Here is a 19509-nt window from a genome sequence, read left to right on the forward strand (position 1 = left end):
GTTGCTGACTCATTCAGACCTCAGCCAAACCAATATTCCCATTGTTATTGCTGCTTGCTGTGTGCTCCACAATCTCTGTGAGAGTAAGGGGGAGACCTTTATGGCAGGGTGGGAGGCTGAGGCAAATTGCCTGGCCGCTGATTATGTGCAGCCAGACACCAGAGCAATTAGAAGAGCACACCAGGAAGCTCTGCACATCAAAGAAGCGTTGAAAACCAGTTTCATGACTGGTCAGGCTACGGTGTGAAAGTTCTGTTTGTTTCTCCTTGATGAAAACCCGCCCCCTTGATTGACTCATTCCCTGTAAGCAACCCACCCTCCCCCTTCGATCACAGCTTGCTTTCTAAGGAAATAAAGTCACTATGGTTTAAAAATCATGTATTCTTTATTAATTGATTATAAAAAGAGGGAGAGAACTGACGAGGTAGCCCGGGTGGGGTTTGGGAGGAGGATAGGAGGGAAGGGAAAGGCCACTTCAAAAGTTCAAAATAATGACAGCTTTTTGCTTGGGCTGTCCACTGGGGTGGAGTGGGCGGGTGCACAGAGCCTCTCCCCTCCCCCACATTCTTACACATCTGGGTCAGGAGGCTATGGAACATGGTGAGGGGGGAGGGCGGTTATACAGCGGCTGCAGTGGCACTCTGTGATCCTGCTGCCATTCCTGAAGCTCCACCAGATGCCGGAGCATGTCAGTTTGATAACACCGCAGCCCCAGCATTGCATCCCGCCACCTCTCATCTCGAGCGTCTCTCCTCTCCTCACGTTCATCCCTCATGGCCTCACGTTCACTGGCAGCTTTCTTGTACTGGGATAGGGTGACCTTCCACTCATTCAGATGAGCTCTTTCATTGCGGGTTGATTCCATGATTTCCAAGAACATTTAGTCTCGTGTCCATTTTTTTTGCCGCCTTATCTGATAGAGCCTTCGGGACAGAGGAGAGAGGCTTGAAAAAATTGCAGCTGTGGGAGGGAGAGAAAAAAGGGAGAGAAGTATTTTAAAAGATACATTTTACAGAACAATGCTTATACTCTTTCACGGTGAGCAACACTATTCACATTACATAGCACATGTGATTTCAGTACAAGGTTTCATTTTGCATCTTAATATTGAGTGCCTGCAGCTTTGGTGTTAGAGATCACAGCCGCAGGACCAGGCAACAGAATTCGGCTTGCATGCGGCCATGGTAAGCCATTGTCTTTCGGCTTCTGCAGCATTCATAAAAGCAGCGCCCTCCTTTCCCACATACCAAGCAAAGCCCGTTGAGTGCTGTGGTTTTCCTGTTAACGTGCAGCAGCAGAAACCAAACTAACCCCCCCCATCCAATTCTCTGGGATGATCGCTTTACCCCTCCCCCCACCACGTGGCTGGTATCAGGGAAGATCCCTGCTAGCCAAACGCAAAAAGCTTAGCGCCAATGTCCCCTCTCCCCTCCACCCCCCACCCCCACCCCCGCTTTGCTAACTGCAGGGAAGGATTTCTTTTCAGCCACAGGCAAACAGCCCAGTAGGAACAGCCATATTTCAACCAGGTTACCATGAACAATATCACTCTCCTGAGGATAACACAGCGAGATAAAGAACGGATGTTGCTTGAATGCCAACAAACATCAGGACCATACGCTGCCAGGCTTTGTCATGCAATGATACCAGATTACTTGCTACTAGCATGGCGTGGTCAAGTGTCCTACCATGGAGGACGGAATAAGGCTGCACTGCCTAGAAACCTTGTGGAAAGGCTTTTGGAGAGTACCTCCAGGAGAGCTTCATGGAGATGTCCCTGGAGGATTTCCGCTCCATCCCCAGACACGTTAACAGATGTTTCCAGTAGCTGTATTGGCCGCAAATGCATCCCAAGTTCTCAGGGCAAATTAACCATTAAAAAAGGCTTGCTTTTAAACCATGTTTTATATTTTAAAAGGTAAACTCACCTGAGGTCCCTTCCATGGCCTCATTGTTTGGGATACTGCCTTGGGAGGGTTGGGAGGGTACTTCAGTCAGGCTGAGAAAAAGATCCTGGCTGTTGGGGAGAATGGAGTGCTGTGTGCTCTCCGCAAGCTCGTCGTCCTCCTCCTCATCATCATCTTCCCCATTCGCAGAATCCTCAGGCATGGCTGAGATTACCCCCTCCTCGGAATCCACGGTCAGAGGTGGGGTAGTGGTGGTGGTCCCCCCTAGAATTGCATGCAGCTCAGTGTAGAAGCGGCATGTCTGCGGCTCTGACCCGGAGCGACCGTTTGCCTCCTTTGTTTTTTGATAGGCTTGTCTGAGCTCCTTAACTTTCATGCGGCACTGTAGTGAGTCCCTATTGTGGCCTCTCTCCATCATGCCCTTGGAGATTTTTTCAAATGTTTTGGCATTTCGTCTTTTGGAATGTAGTTCTGCTAGCACGGAATCCTCTCCCCATACAGCAATCAGATCCAGTACCTCCCGTACGGTCCATGCTGGTGCTCTTATTCGATTCTCGGACTGCATGGTTACCTGTGCTGATGAGCTCTCTGTGGTCTCCACGCTGGGCAAACAGGAAATGAAATTCAAAAGTTTGCGGGGCTTTTCCTGTCTACCTGGCCAGTGTATCTGAGTTCAGATTGCTGTCCAGAGCAGTCACAATGGTACATTGTGGAATAGCTCCTGGAGGCCAATACCGTCGAATTGCATCCACACTAACCCTAATTCGAAATGGCAATGTCGATTTCAGTGCTACTCCGCTCATCAGGGAGAAGTACAGAAATTGATTTTAAGAGCCCTTTATTTTGAAGTAAATGGCTTCGTTGTGTGGACGGGTGCAGGGTTAATTTGATTTAACACTGCTAAATTTGACCTAAACTCATAGTGTAGACCAGGCCTTACTTACAACAGCTGAGGCTGCTGCTGTTCATTCCTGACTCAGGGCTGTCTCTCCTGCTTTGGAAGAGGATGATGACCCTTGAATAGAACCTTTTGCCTATTGTCTAAAGGGATGGACACCTGAGATTGTGAAGTGTACTGCCTTCTTTCCTGAAGCTGCTACTTTAGTGAGACGTCCAGGATAAACATGATCCTTACATCATGGCCTGTGGTAGCTGCGTTCTCTTCCTTCCATGGTTCCATTATGTTTTGCTGCAGTCGAAAATGATGAGAGTGTTAATCTGAAAGTCTTTTCTTTACTACAGAGCTCAGACATTAGGGGCCATTTTTGGCCCCTAATTTTGGTCCCCAACATTAGATACCACAAGCCTGAGTTGCAAAGGTCCTGAGCACTCACAATACCTACTGGAGACAAGGGGAGCTGCCTCTGAAAATCAGACTCTAGGTGCCTCCAGATGAGCACCCCAAAACAGGCATCCAAATAAAGGCAAAGCAAAAGAACCAAAAGCTTCAGGATGTTCCTACACCTTGTCTCCCCTTATTAGGGGCAGGTAATGGGTCTGTTCCCTATGGTGAAAGAGCTGTCCAAGTCTCACTCCCTTTGGGTTGTGCTGATCATGATTTTGCTTACTGTGCCACAGAAACCAGGACATCTGCACCTCAGCTTCCTCAGGAGAAGAAGAAAGCAGGGGTGGGGGTGGGGTGGGGACTGTTTCTAGTGTTACTGAAATGTAAGTGTCCTTTGTACTGATCTCCTCTCCTGGGAGCTTACAAACAAGTCCTTATATGTTTAGCCAGACCCTTCCTGTCCATCTGTAGAACTGTATCTTTGCGTAGAGAGCAAGGGAAGCTCATTTCAGCCCAAATGGAACTTTTCAGGGAAAGTTTCTATGGAGTGAAAATAAGGGTTAGGACTGAGCCTGTCTTTCAGATAGAAGGCTGGAGTTGCTGTCAGGGCTCTATAATAACCCTCTTGCTTAAGGCCAAGATTTTCAAAGGGGCCCAAGGGAGTTAGGTGACCAAGTCCCACTGGAAGCCTAACTCCCATGGGCCACACTAGAAGTCAGTGGGAGTTGGGCAACTAGCTCTGTTAGTCCCTTAGAAAAGCCCAGCCTTGAGCAACACAGTCACCATTTAGCCACTCAGACCCAGGGACAGCAATGACTTTAAATGGGACTCAGGTATCAGGGGGTAGCCGTGCTAGTCTGTATCTACAAAAACAACAAGGAGTCTGGTGGCACCTTAAAGACTAACAGATTTATTTGGGCATAAGCTTTCGTGGGTAAAAACCTCACTTCTTCAGATCTATGCTATGCATCTGAAGAAGTGAGGTTTTTACCCACGAAAGCTCATGCCCAAATAAATCTGTTAGTCTTTAAGGTGCCACCAGACTCCTTGTTGTTTTTAAGTGGGACTGTGATTCCTCCTGTGTTTTCAGAAATGGCTGGGCTAATGGGAGCATTTACAAGAACAGGAGCAAGAACAAAAAGGTGCCAGTGGAGGAGCGTTTGGGGGGAAATCTCTGAGGCCTGGTCTACACTACGAGTTTAGGTTGAATTTAGCAGCGTTAAATTGAATTAAGCCTGGACACGTCCACACGACGAAACCCTTTTTTTCAACTTAAAGGGCCCTTTAAACTGGTTTCCTTACTCCACCTCCGACAAGGGGATTAGCACTGAAATCGGCCTTTCCGGGTCAGATTTGGGGTAGTGTGGAAGGAATTTGACGGTATTGGCCTCCGGGAGCTATCCCTGAGTGCTTCATTGTGACCGCTCTGGACAGCACTCTCAACTCAGATGCACTGACCAGGTAGACAGGAAAAGCCCCGCGAACGTTTGAATTTCATTTCCTGTTTGCCCAGCGTGGAGAACACAGGTGACCACGCAGAGCTCATCAGCACAGGTAACCGTGATGGAGTCCCAGGATCACAAAAGAGCTCCAGTATGGACCGAACGGGAGGTACAGGATCTGCTCGCCATATGGGGAGACGAATCAGTGCTAGCTGAACTCTATTGCAGTAAATGAAATGGCAAAATATTAGAAAAAGTCTCAAAGTCCATGAAGGACAGAGGCCATAACAGGAACGCACAGCAGTGCCGCGTGAAAATTAAGGAGCTAAGGCAAGCCTACCACAAAGCCAGAGAGGCAAACGTAAGGTCTGGGGCAGAGCCACAGACATGCCGCTTCTACGCAGATCTGCATGCCATGCTAGGGGGTACAGCCATCACTACCTCAACCGTGTGCTTTGACTCCATCAATGGAGAAGCACGCAACAGGGAAGCGGGTTCAGGGTACGAGGAAGATGATGATGAAGACAACGAAGATAGCTCACAGCAAGGAAGCGGAGAAACTGGTTTCCCCAACAGCCAGGATATGTTTATCACCCTGGACCTGGAAACAGAAACCCCCGAACTCACCCAAGGCGTGCTCCCAGACCCTGTGGGTGCACAGGGGACCTCTGGTGAGTGTACCTTTGTAAATATTACAGATGGTTTAAAAGCAAGCGTGTTTAATGATTAATGATTAATTTGCCCTGGCAATCGTGGCCAGTACAGCTACTGGAAAAGTCTGTTAACATGTATGGGGATGGAGTGGAAATCCTCCAGGGACATCTCCAGAAAGCTCTCCTTGATGTACTCCCAAAGCCTTTGCAAAAGGTTTCTGGGGAGGGCTGCCTTATCCCGTCCACCATGGTAGGACACTTTACCATGCCAGGCCAGTAGCACGTAGTCTGGAATCATTGCAGAACAAAGCATGGCAGCGTATGGTCCCGGTGTTTGTTGGCATGCAGACAACATCCATTCCTTATCTCTCTTTGTTATCCTCAGGAGAGTGATATCATTCACGGTCACCTGGTTGAAATGGGGTGATTTTATTAAGGGGACATTCAGAGGTGCCCGTTCCTGCTCGGCTGAACAGAAATATTCCCTGCTGTTAGCCATGTGGTGTGGGGGAGGGGTGAAGTGATCATCCCAGAGAATTGGGTGTGTGGGAAGGAGGGGGGTTAGTTGGGTTTATGCTGCATGTTAACCCAGAAACCGCAGCCCCTCCTTTTACATTGCAAACCCATTTTAAATGGCCAACCCAACGGATGCTGGTATGGGAAATGAGGGCGCTGCTGTTTGAAATCATTCCCACATGTTATGAAGATTAAAAAAGCCAAAAGACTGTTGCTTACCATGGCTGCCTGCAAGCCGAATTCTGTTGCCAGGCACTGCGTGAGTGATCTCTCACACCAAACCGGCAGGCCCTCAATATAAGAGGAAAAATGCGACCTTGTAACGAAAGCACATGTGCTGTGTAATGTGAACAGCAAAATTTAACATGAAAGAGTGTACCCATTGTTCTCTAAAATGTGTCTTTTTTAACCACCTCTCCCTTCTCCTCCACCAGCTGCAAATGTTTCTCCTTCGCAAAGGCTAGTGAAGATTAGAAGGCGAAAACGATGGACTTGGGATGATATGTTCTCAGATCCCCAGATGTCCTCCGACGCTGACAGAGCACAGCAGAATGCGTGGAAGCAGTCAATGTCAGACTACAGAAAAGCACAGTATGAATGAGAGAAGAGGTGGTGGGCTGAATCGCGGGATGAACAGAGCAAGTGGTGGGCTGAAGATGATAGGTGGCGTCAGCTTGCAGACAGAAGGCAAGAGTCGATGCTCCGGCTGCTGGAGCATCAAACTGACATGCTCCAGCGTATGGTTGAGCTGCAGGAAAGGCAGCAGGAGCAGAGACCGCCGCTACAGCCCCTGTGTAACCAACAGCCCTCCTCCCCAAGTTCCATAGCCTCCTCACCCAGACGCCCAAGAACGCGGTGGGGGGCCTCCGGCCACCCAGTCACTCCACCCCAGATGATTGCCTGAGCATCAGAAAGCTGCTTCAATAAGAGTTAAAGTTTTAAAGTTTTAAACTGCAGTGTGTCCTTGTCCTTCACTCGTCCCCCACCCATCCCGGGCTACCTTGTCAATTATCCCCTTAGTTGTGTGATGAATTAATAAAGAATGCATGAATGTGAAGTAACAATGACTTTATTGCCTCTGCAAGCGGTGCTTGTAGGGAGGAGGGGAGGGTGGTTAGCTTACAGGGAAGTAGAATGAACCAGGGTGGGGGTCATCAAGGAGAAACAAACAGATGTTTCACACCGTAGCCTGGCCAGTCACAAAACTGGTTTTCAAAGCTTCTCTGAGGCGCACCACACCCTGCTGTACTCTTCTAACCACCCTGGTGTCTGGCTGCGCATAATCAGCGGCCAGGCGATTTGCCTCAACCTCCCACCCCGCCATAAAGGTCTCCCTCTTACTCTCACAGATATTGTGGAGCGCACGGCAAGCAGCAATAACAATTGGAATATTGGTTTCACTGAGGTCTATCTGAATCAGTAAACTGCGCCAGCGCGCTTTTAAACGTCCAAATGCACATTCCACCACCATTCTGCACTTGCTCAGCCCATAGTTGAACAGCTCCTGACTACTGTCCAGGCTGCCTGTGTACGGCTTCATGATCCATGGCATTAAGGGGTAGGCTGGGTCCCCAAGGATAACTATAGGCATTTCAACATCCCCAACGGTTATTTTCTGGTCCGGGAAGAAAGTCCCTTCCTCCATCTTTCGAAACAGACCAGAGTTCCTGAAGACGCAAGCATCATGTACCTTTCCTGGCTATCCTACGTTGATGTTAGTGAAACATCCCTTGTGATCCACCAGGGTTTGCAGCAGCATTGAAAAGTACCCTTTTCGGTTTATGTACTCGGTGGCTTGATGCTCCAGTGACAAGATAGGGATATGGGTTCTGTCTATCGCCCCACCACAGTTAGGGAATCCCATTGCAGCAAAGCTATCCACTATGACCTCCACATTTCTCAGAGTCACTACCCTTGATATCAGCAGGTCTTTGATTGCATTGGCTACTTGGATCACAGCAGTCCCCACAGTAGATTTGCCCTCTCCAAATTGATTCCCGACTGACCGATAGCTGTCTGGCATTGCAAGCTTTCACAGGGCTATCGCCACTCGCTTCTCAACTGTGAGGGCTGCTCTCATCCTGGTATTCTGGCGCTTCAGGGCAGGGGAAAGCAAGTCACAAAGTTCCATGAAAGTGCCCTTAAGCATGCAAAAGTTTTGCAGCCACTGGGAATCGTCCCACACCTGCAGCACGATGCAGTCCCACCAGTCTGTGATTGTTTCCTGGGCCCAGAATCAGCGTTCCACGGCATGAACCTGCCCCAGTAACACCATGATTTGCACATTGCTGGGGCCCGTACTTTGTGAGAGGTCTATGTCCATGTCAATTTCTTCATCACTCTCGTCACCGCGCTGCAATCGCCTCCTCGCCTGGTTTTGCTTTGACATGTTCTGGCTCTGCATATACTCCAGGACAATGCGCGTGGTGTTCATAGTGCTCATAATTGCTGTGGTGATCTGATTGGGCTCCATGATCCCAGTGCTATGGCGTCTGGTCTGAAAAAAGGCGCGAAACTATTGTCTGACGGAGGGAGGGAGGGGCGAGTGAGGACATGGCTCACAGGGAATTAAAATCAACAAAGGTGGCTGTGCATCAGGGAGAAACACAAACAACTGTCACACAGAATGGCCCCCCCAAAGATTGAGCTCAAAACCCTGGGTTTAGCAGGCCGTTGATTTCACAGAGGGAGGGGGAAGCAAATGAATACAGAACAAATCTGGTCCATCTATCTTTTACATCTTAGGCTGGCAGCAGACGGTGCAGCATGACTGATAGCCATCGGCAGCTTCTGGGTGCTTGGCAGAAGATGCTGCATTACGATTGCTAGCCATCATCGTCAAGACAGTGCAATCGGACTGCCGGCAGGACTGAGTCTCCAGGAGACAAAACGTGTCTGCCCAGGAGCCTCTGACCGAACTCACTGAGGAATACGACGACGATGGATACCAATCGTAATACACCATCTACTGCCAAAAGACAAGGACATTCTATACCTTGTGGGAGCACATTGTATAGCAATGCAGTCCCACGTTTGCCAGCACCCAGATAGCTGATGACGGCTACCAGTCATACTGCATCATCTACTGCCAAAAGGCAATTAGCTGCTGCTGTGTAGGAATGCAGTACCACGTCTGCCAGCACCCAGATGACATGGTGATGCTGAGCTGAGCTGAGCAGGCTCCATGCTTGCCGTGGTATGTCGTCTGCACAGGTAACCCAGGAAAAAAGGCACAAAACAATTGTCTGCCGTTGCTCTCACGGGGGGGGGGCTGACGATATGTACCCAAAATCCCCCGCGACACTGTTTTTGCCTCATCAGGCATTGGGATCTCAACCCAGAATTCCAATGGGTGGCGGAGACTGCGGGAACTGTGGGATAGTTACTCACAGTGCAACACTCCGGAAGTCGATGCTAGCCTCGGTACTGTGGACGCGGTCCGCCGACTTAATGCACTTAGAGCATTTTATGTGGGGACACACACAATCGACTGTATAAAACCGATATCTATAAAACCGGCTTCTATAAATTCGACCTAATTTCGTAGTGTATACATACCCTGAATAGACAGGAACAGCGGCAGAGCCTGAGCATGGCAAGGTGTGAGAGACTCTCATAGGGTAAATTTACTAATTTGCTAATTGGAGTGAGGTTCTCATTACTGGGAAGAACTGCCTGGTTCCAGATTGCCTGGTTACACACGGAAACTCAGCACTGTGGGTTTTGGCTATGACAATGCCACTGCATTCCAGAAAGACAGAAAACTGGGCAGCTTTGTGTATAGGCTGGTGTGATGGAATCCCCGGGGTGCAGCCTGGAACTATGGGATTGCTATGCCCCCTTAACTCTCCAGCCTGGGCTGTGTCTCACAATGCTTTGCTAGTGACAAGCAGCAAACCCCTCCGGGTGCTGTTATCACTCAGCAAAACTGCAATGTGGAGCCTCACACCCAGCTAGATTGCATGAATGATCCCAGAGCCACTCATGAATCACACAGAGAAAGGCACCAGCCAAATTCCCCCAGCTCCCAGCCTTGTAGCTCAGGAATACCGTCCTCCACTGCTCAAGACGAGCAGTGCAAATTTATTAATTGGTTCATCACTTCATCAATGGAAAGTGGACATACACCAGTCTTCGTAAACCTGAGCAGATTTACCAAACCCTTCAGGCAAACTCACTGGTAAAGATAAACAGCTAAAAAAATGTATTGACTACAAAAGATAGATTTTAAGTGATTATAAGTGATAGGCAGAGAGTCAGAGTGGTTACAAAATAAAGTAAAATAAAATATAAGCATGCAGTCTAAACTCTCAACCCTATTAGACTGAGCAACATCTAGGTTAAGCAATTTTTCTCACCCCCCCCCCCATAATATACAGGTTTGTCCCTTAAACCTGTGCCAGTCTTTTCTGTTGGAGTTGTCAGTCTTCTGAGTGTCCTTGTTGCTTTCAGCATAGATGGGGGCAGGAGAAAGGCCCAGCATGGGGCTCCTGTGTTCTGATTTATACCTTTAGTCCATGTGCTTGGAGAACACAAGTCCAGGCATGTCTGGTGGGCATTGCTGAGTCACCAGGCAAGGTTGGGCAATTCCCTGGGTGTGGCCTTATGCAGGTGAGTCATTGAATTGTAGCTCCCTTCTGGACAATAGCTGATGACAATTTGTTTGACACCCCGCCTGGGCACTGGTTACTTTCCTTGCTGTTGTCCCTGGGGAGCTAATATCTGGCCAATTCCCCAATTTACAGCATGTTTTATTGACAACCCTACAACATAATCTCATAAATTTATATGCCATAATTATATACATATTTAGATAGAATAGTGACTTTCACCAGATCATAACCTTTCCCCTGATACCTCACATGGCATGCTTTATATGCAAGATCACAATTATATATAAATGAGGAATATGGGGGTTGCAAGGTGCTCCCACAAGGTATAGAATGTCACAGCCGGTACAGTGGTCCCTCCATTTCAGGCTCGGAGGGAGGCCACTCTGACATGCTGTTTCAGGCAACAAATGCTAATTAATATTCCCTCCTGGCTAAGGCAGACATCACAGTCTGGGCTCTGACCCTCTGGGCAGGCAGAACAATAAACAGCCTTTAGCCTGAGCCTTCTGGCTAAGGCAGTCAATAACTACAGCCTGGGCTCTAGCCTTCTAAGTCGGGCAGAGCAGTAAGCAATTAAGCAGGCTTTAGCCTAGCCTCCTGGCTAAGGCAGACAGCAAACACAGTCTAGATGCTAGCAGCCTTTTGGCTGGGGCAAGCCACAGGTCAGGTGCCCACCTTCCGGCCTAGGTTGAGTAGGCTCCCACCCCGGGGGTGGGATTGGCAGCAGGGGGGAAAAGTGACCCAGGCCCACCCTACTTCACTGGGTCCCTGCTCACGGTCCTAAGAGTGGTGGGGGATCCCACTACTGGGTCAGGGGGGATCCTGCCACAACACTCTGACTCATATTGCAACTGCACAATCTGACTAATGTCGGGTTCCCCTGGGCTACTTCCTACCACAGTCTATTGGTGTGGCTCCGAAGTCTGTGGGTCCTCAGTGTCCTCGGGGTAAGTGGCAGACAGCAATCCCAGCAGCTCTTCCCCACTCTTCGTTTCCTTCTGGAGGCAGGGCACCACATGGCTCAGGGTCTGGTCCGGAGTCCTGCTGTGGGCTAGAGAGGGTTGCCTCTGGGCCACGCATACAAATTGATGTCTCTGGCTGCTGCTGCTCAGGCCTCCCCCACCTCAGCAGGTTTGCTGTCTCCAGTCAGGACACCACCACCTCCCACCCCAGGCTCAGGGTTGAGGGCAGCCAGCAACAAATTGGTGACTTCTTCCTCTGAATGTCACTGTAATTGTTAGTCACACTTGCTAGGTTTGTCACTGGTCGCTTTGACACTAATTTCCTCACTAGGGAAACCAAAAGTCACTAAATCTAGCAACAAAATTGCTAAATTGGCAACACTGCAGACAGCTTTGAGCAGAGTTTGGCTCCACTCTTTGGGCCATGGCTAAAGGTATCTGCCCCAACAGGTGCTGGGTGGGAGGGTAAGTTATGGAGCATCCAAGGGGATGTAGAAGCTGCGTGAGCCGAGCACCTAAAACCCCACACTCTAAAATTCTAAGCGGTGACCTTTTCCAGCATGTTAGTAACAGCAAAATGTCATATCAGGACATTCGATTTCTCAGAGCTACCTCAGTACAGAGAACTCTCCCAAGGGATTGAAATCTTGTACGAAATATTCCTTAATCCTTTGTTATAAGTGTCGTTATATTTTTATCTCTCTAAAATATTTTCTGTCTTTCTGGTTGCAATCACTTTGGCGAAAAGATTTTGGAGACTGGGACCTTACTGGTAGAACAGAGGTATTGCACCTTTCATCAAAGAATAGTTGTGCTGACAGTGAATGCAATGTTTATCCCTAAAATATTGTCTGTTTCACAGGCCATACAAAACACACATACAAAACACACTCTGAAATATTCTGCACATGAGAAGAGCTCTACAAATCTATATTTAACAAACTAAGCCATTCAGAAGATCTCTAGCTTTACTGGTTCTGTTCCATGCCCCCATCATCCAAAGAACGGTGGGTTGGAAGGAGGAGCAGAAAAAAAAGATAGCTAAGGCTTCAGTTACTAGATGGCTAGAATGGTGTATTCCCCAAATTTACTTCATTTCTCCTTGCACAGTCATTTACATTCATTCCGAGCCATGACAGTATCCTAGTCCAAAGGATAATATGCGATATGCAGAGATATGTAGGGCAGCTACCTGATCAGCTGCCTACACCTTGACTAAGGGTATGTCTGCACTACGAAATTAGGTCAAATTTATAGAAGCCGTTTTTATAGAAATTCTATAAAATACAAAACGTATACAGCCGATTGTGTGTGTCCCCACATAAAATGCTCTAAGTGCATGAAGTCGGCGGACCGCATCCACAGTACCGAGGCTAGCGTCGACTTCCGGAGTGTTGCACTATGGGTAGCTATCCCACAGTTCCCGCAGTCTCCGCCGCCCATTGGAATTCTGGGTTCAGATCCCAATGCCAGCATGATGCAAAACAGTGTCATGGGGGGTTCTGGGTACATGTCATCAGGCACCTCCCCCTCCGTCAGAGCAACGGCAGACAATCGATTCGCGCCTTTTTACCTGGGTTACCTGTGCAGACAACATACCACGCCAAGCATGAAGCCCGCTCAGCTCAGCTCAGCTCACTGTCACCATATGTCCTCTGGGTGCCGGCAGACGTGGTACTGCATTGCTACACAGCAGCAGCTAATTGCCTTTTGGCAGTAGACGGTGCAGTATGACTGGTAGCCTTCATCGGCGATCTGGGTGCTGGCAGACATGGGGCTGCATTGCACACAGCAGCAGCCCCTTGCCTTTTGGTAGAAGATGGTATATTACGACTGGTATCCATCGTCGTCGTACTGCAGTGGCTGTCAATCATGGGCACCTGGGCAGTCTCGATGATGATGGCTATCAGTCGTAGTATGCTATTTTCTGCCAAGCGCCCAGTATTTTCTGCCAAGCACCCAGAAGATGCCGAGGGCTATCAGCCATGCTGCACCGTCGTCTGCCAGCTTAAGATGTAAAAAATAGATTTGTTCTGTATTCATTTGTTTCCCCCTCCCTCTGTGAAATCAACGGCCTGCTAAACCCAGGGTTTTGAGTTCAATCTTTGGGGGGGGCCATTCTGTGTGACAGTTGTTTGTGTTTCTCCCTGATGCACAGCCACCTTTGTTGATTTTAATTCCCTGTACCTGTACGCCATGTCATCACTCGCCCCTCCCTCCCTCCGTCTGTCAGATACTAGTTTTGCACCTTTTTTCAGACCAGACGCCATAGCACTGGGATCATGGAGCCCGCTCAGATCACCGCGGCAATTATGAGCACTATGAACACCACGCGCATTGTCCTGGAGTATATGCAGAGCCAGGACATGCCAAAGCAAAACCAGGACCAGCCGAGGAGGCGATTGCAGCGCGGCGATGAGAGTGATGAGGAAATTGATATGGACATACACGACTCACAAAGTACAGGCCCCAGCAATGTGGAAATCATGGTGTTACTGGGGCAGGTTCATGCCGTGGAACGCCGATTCTGGGCACGGGAAACAAGCACAGACTGGTGGGACCGCATCGTGCTGCAGGTGTGGGACGATTCCCAGTGGCTGCGAAACTTTTGCATGCGTAAGGGCACTTTCATGGAACTTTGTGACTTGCTTTCCCCTGTCCTGAAGCACCAGAATACCAGGATGAGAGCAGCCCTCACAGTTGAGAAGCGAGTGGCGATAGCCCTGTGAAAGCTTGCAACGCCAGACAGCTACCGGTCAGTCGGGAATCAATTTGGAGAGGGCAAATCTACTGTGGGGGCTGCTGTGATCCAAGTTGCCAGGGCAATCAAAGACCTGCTGATATCAAGGGTAGCGACTCTGGGAAACGTGCAGGCCATAGTGGATGGCTTTGCTGCAATGGGATTGCAAAACTGTGGTGGGGCGATAGACAGAACCCATATCCCTATTTTGGCACCGGAGCACCAAGCCACCCAGTACATAAACCGCAAGGGGTACTTTTCAATGCTGCTGCAAGCCCTGGTGGATCACAAGGGACGTTTCACCAACATCAACGTGGGATGGCCGGGAAAGGTACATGATGCTCGCGTCTTCAGGCACTCTGGTCTGTTTCGAAAGCTGGAGGAAGGGACTTTCTTCCCGGACCAGAAAATAACCATTGGGGATGTTGAAATGCCTATAGTTATCCTTGGGGACCCAGCCTACCCCTTAATGCCATGGCTCATGAAGCCGTACACAGGCAGCCTGGACAGGAGTCAGGACCTGTTCAACTACAGGCTGAGCAAGTGCCGAATGGTGGTGGAATGTGCATTTGGACGTTTAAAAGCGCGCTGGCGCAGTTTACTGACTCGCTCAGACCTCAGCGAAAAGAATATCACCATTGTTATTGCTGCTTGCTGTGCGCTCCACAATATCTGTGAGAGTAAGGGGAAGACATTTATGGGGGGGGTGGGAGGTTGAGGCACATCGCCTGGCCGCTGATTATACGCAGCCAGACACCAGGGTGGTTAGAAGAGCACAGCAGGGCGCGGTGCGCATCAGAGAAGCTTTGAAAACGAGTTTTGTGATTGGCCAGGCTACTGTGTGAAACTTGTTTGTTTCTCCTTGATGAACCCTCCACTCCACCCCCCCACCCGGTTCACTCTACTTCCCTGTAAACCAACCACATCACCCTCCCCTCCCCCTTCGAGCACCACTTGCAGAGGCAATAAAGTCATTGTTACTTCACATTCATGCATTCTTTATTAATTCATCACACAACTAGGGGGATAATTGCCAAGGTAGCCCGGGATGGGTGTGGGAGGAGGGAAGGAAAAGGACACACTGCAGTTTAAAACTTTAACTCTTATTGAAGGCCAGCCTTCTGATGCTCGGGCAATCATGTGGGGTGGAGTGACTGGGTGGCCGGAGGCCCCCCCACCGTGTTCTTGGGCGTCTGGGTGAGGAGGCTATGGAACTTGGGGAGGAGGGCTGTTGGTTATACAGGGGCTGTAGTGCCGGTCTCTGCTCCTGCTGCCTTTCCTGCAGCTCAACCATACGCTGGAGCATGTCAGTTTGATGCTCCAGCAGCCGGAGCATCGACTCTTGCCTTCTGTCTGCAAGCTGACGCCACCTATCATCTTCAGCCCACCACTTGCTCTGTTCATCCCGCGATTCAGCCCACCACCTCTTCTCTCATTCATACTGTGCTTTTCTGTAGTCTGACATTGACTGCCTCCACACATTCTGCTGTGCTCTTTCAGCGTGGGAGGACATCTGGAGCTCTGTGAACATGTCATCCCAAGTCCGCCGTTTTCTCCTTCTAATCTTCACTAGCCTCTGTGAAGGAGAAACATTTGCAGCTGGTGGAGGAGAAGGGAGAGGTGGTTAAAAAAGACACATTTTAGAGAACAATGGGTACACTCTTTCATGTTAAATTTTGCTGTTCACATTACACAGCACATGTGCTTTCGTTACAAGGTCGCATTTTTCCTCTTATATTGAGGGCCTGCCGGTTTGGTGTGAGAGATCACTCACGCAGTGCCAGGCAACAGATTTTGGCTTGCAGGCAGCCATGGTAAGCCACAGTCTTTTGGCTTTTTTAACCTTCTTAACATGTGGGAATGGTTTCAAACAGTAGCTCCCTCATTTCCCATACCAAGCACCCATTGGGTTGGCCATTTAAAATGGGTTTGCAATGTAAAAGGAGGGGCTGCGGTTCCCAGGTTAACATGCAGCACAAACCCAACTAACCCCCCCCCCAATTATCGGGGATGATCACTTCACCCCTCCCCCCGACCGCGTGGCTAACAGCAGGGGACATTTCTGTTCAGCCGAGCAGGAACGGGCACCTCTGAATGTCCCCTTAATAAAATCACCCCATTTCAACCAGGTGACCATGAATGATATCACTCTCCTGAGGATAACAAAGAGCGATAAGGAATGGATGTTGTGGGCATGCCAGCAAACACCGGGACCATACACTGCCATGCTTTGTTATGCAATAATTCCAGACAACGTGCTACTGGCCTGGCGTAGTAAAGTGTCCTACCATGGTGGACGGGATAAGGCAGCCCTCCCCAGAAACCTTTTGCAAAGGCTTTGGGAGTACATCAAGGAGAGCTTTCTGGAGATGTCCCTGGAGGATTTCCGCTCCATCCCCATACACGTTAACAGACTTTTCCAGTAGCTGTATTGGCCGCGATTGCCAGGGCAAATTAATCATTAATCATTAAACACGCTTGCTTTTAAACCATGTGTAATATTTACAAAGGTACACTCACCAGAGGTTCCCTGTGTGCCCTCAGGGTCTGGGAGCACGCCTTGGGTGAGTTCAGGGGTTACTGGCCCCAGGTCTAGAGTGATAAACATATCCTGGCTGTTGGGGAAACCGGTTTCTCCGCTTCCTTGCTGCTGTGAGCTATCTACATTATCTTCATCCTCATCTTCCTCATACCCCGAACCCTCTTCTCTGTGTATTTCTCCAGTGACGGAGTCATAGCACACGGTTGGGGTAGTGGTGGCTGCACCCCCTAGCATGGCATGCAGCTCCGCGTAGAAGCGGCATGTTTGCGGCTCCACCCTGGACCTTCCGTTTGCCTCTCTGGCTTTGTGGTAGGCTTGCCTTAGCTCCTTAATTTTCACGCGGCACTGCTGTGCATCCCTGTTATGGCCTCTGTCCTTCATGGCCTTGGAGACCTTTTCTAATATTTTGCCATTTCGTTTACTGCTACGGAGTTCAGCTAGCACTGATTCATCTCCCCATATGGCGAGCAGATCCCGTACCTCCTTTTCGGCCCATGCTGGAGCTCTTTTGCGATCTTGGGACTCCATCATGGTTACCTATGCTGATGAGCTCTGCGTGGTCACCTGTGCTCTCCACGCTGGGCAAACAGGAAATGAAATTCAAACGTTCGCGGGGCTTTTCCTGTCTACCTGGTCAGTGCATCTGAGTTGAGAGTGCTGTCCAGAGCGGTCACAATAAAGCACTGTGGGATAGCTCCCGGAGGCCAATAACGTCGAATTCCGTCCACACTACCCCAATTCCGACCCGCTAAGGCTGATTTTATCGCTAATCCTCTCGTCGGAGGTGGAGTAAAGAAACTGGTTTAAAGGGCCCCTTAAGTGAAAAGAAAGGGCTTCGTCTTGTGAACGTGTCCAGGCTTATTCGATTTAACGCTGCTAAATTCGACCTAAACTCGTAGTGTAGACCAGGCCTAAGTTTTACAAATTAAATGTGCAGGCTTCTTAGAGGTTTCTGTATTCTGTTTCCCCTAGCAACCATTTTAAAGTAGAAAACCTGTCTCCTCTACATTGTGTGTAGTTATAAATCTTTTGATTCCCTTCCCTGGTTACACACTCCTATTAGAAATCCTGTTGTCATAGAGCTGCAGACTTCCCCAGCAAAGAAGAAAGTTTATCTTAACAACCTGAAAATTGCCTTTCCTACTGGGGAAAAGTCCATAGCTCTATCCCACCAAGCATACATATTTCAGTTCTGAGGTAAAGCTCTATCCCACCAAGCATACATATTTCAGTTCTGAGGTAAACCTTTGTCTCTTTGGTACACAACATTTGTCTGTCTGCCAGTAACTGGTGTGGAATTTTAAAGTTGCTCTGTAATAGATAAACATTGGTATGAATTTCTTGTTGTGTTCAATAACCTGTTCATTAATGGTTAAAGGAATTAGCTGTGTGAAGCAGCTTTGGAAGCATATTGAACTGGCAGTGTCTTCGGGGTTGTGGCCATTCCTAGCTTGTCTAGACTGTCGGGTCTGGCTCTGCCTCCAAGAAGCTGCAAGAAACAGTGGATATGACCATTCTCATGGATCTGCAGATTTTCCTGCTAGAAGAAATAGGGTGACCAGACAGCAAGTGTGAAAAATTGGGATGGGGGTGGGGGGTAATAGGAGCCTATATAAGAAAAAGACCCCAAAATCGGGACTGTCCCTATAAAATCGGGACATCTGGTCACCCTAAGAAGAAAGGAAATTTGGGGGTAAATTAAGTTCTCTTATTCACCTCTCAAAAGACTCACAACTCCCTTTAGTGAGCATTATGCGTGTGTATCAAGGGGTAGTGGATCAGAGAACCAGTGTTACAAATTAACAACTGTATTAACTCATATAACTCTTAATACAAAGCAGCAAGAGCAGATTTGAGACAATGCCAAGGGAACAACCTTTATTTACAATAAATATGAGCTAAATAATCTGTATTTTAAAGCACAAAAGTTCTGTACCAACGATAGCAAATAGAGTATTGCTGAATTGGAACATAAATTACTGAGCTTTATGGGGTGCAGTAATCAAAAGTGTGACTGACAGAACAAAGTCTACTTTGCTAACACAGAAAACAACGGCGTTCCCTGCTGTCCAACAGCTTCTAGCCCACAGCCACATATTGTCACTGGCCAAGTAGGTGCCCTGTTTGTTAATGATAAATCCGGGACACAGTCAACTGCAACTGCTAGTCGATATTTTCCTCTGTTGGAAAAAGCAATGGAATAAAACTGTGGATCAAAGTTTCTTCCATCTTGGACATTTATGCTACAAACAAATCCTCTTCAGGAGTCTCTGTACTGTACATTACTGTTGCTCCGTGGGATTAAAAGCCAAGTGCATTTTGAGTGATTTGGCTGGAGAATGTATTTGGTGCTTATGTAGAACATTTCTGGATGGTTTTCAGTGGCAGTTTGGGATAGTGGAATCTCTCTGACCAATGCATTATTGTGATTATCTCATAATTTCTTCAGTCTCAATCTCTCTCCTGGCTCAGCAAAGTCCTCATTCACAAAAGACAGGGTAGAATGGTCATTAGAGACTAAATCCCTCACCTGATGGGGGAGTTGGGCATTGTGGCATTAGTACATCAGACAGATGCTATCAGAGATACCATGGGAACATCAGTCACTAGCAATTCAGTGTTCAGACTGGAATAATACAAGAGCTGGAATGATCCCCCTCAGAGCTCCTTGTCAAGTTATTCCCCTTCCCTCTTTGAGGGTACTTGCTGATTCCTGGACACCAGCTGGAAGGGAGGTGGAAACTTCATTCCCATACTCAGGAATTGAGTGGGCACCGGGATTTTCACAATCTCCTGTTTTTAATGGGATAGCTCCAATTTTTCCTAAGATGTACTAGTGTTTCAGAAAC

This window comes from Chrysemys picta, chromosome 2 (assembly GCF_011386835.1).
Source record: "Chrysemys picta bellii isolate R12L10 chromosome 2, ASM1138683v2, whole genome shotgun sequence".
In the NCBI taxonomy this organism is placed as follows: domain Eukaryota; kingdom Metazoa; phylum Chordata; order Testudines; family Emydidae; genus Chrysemys; species Chrysemys picta.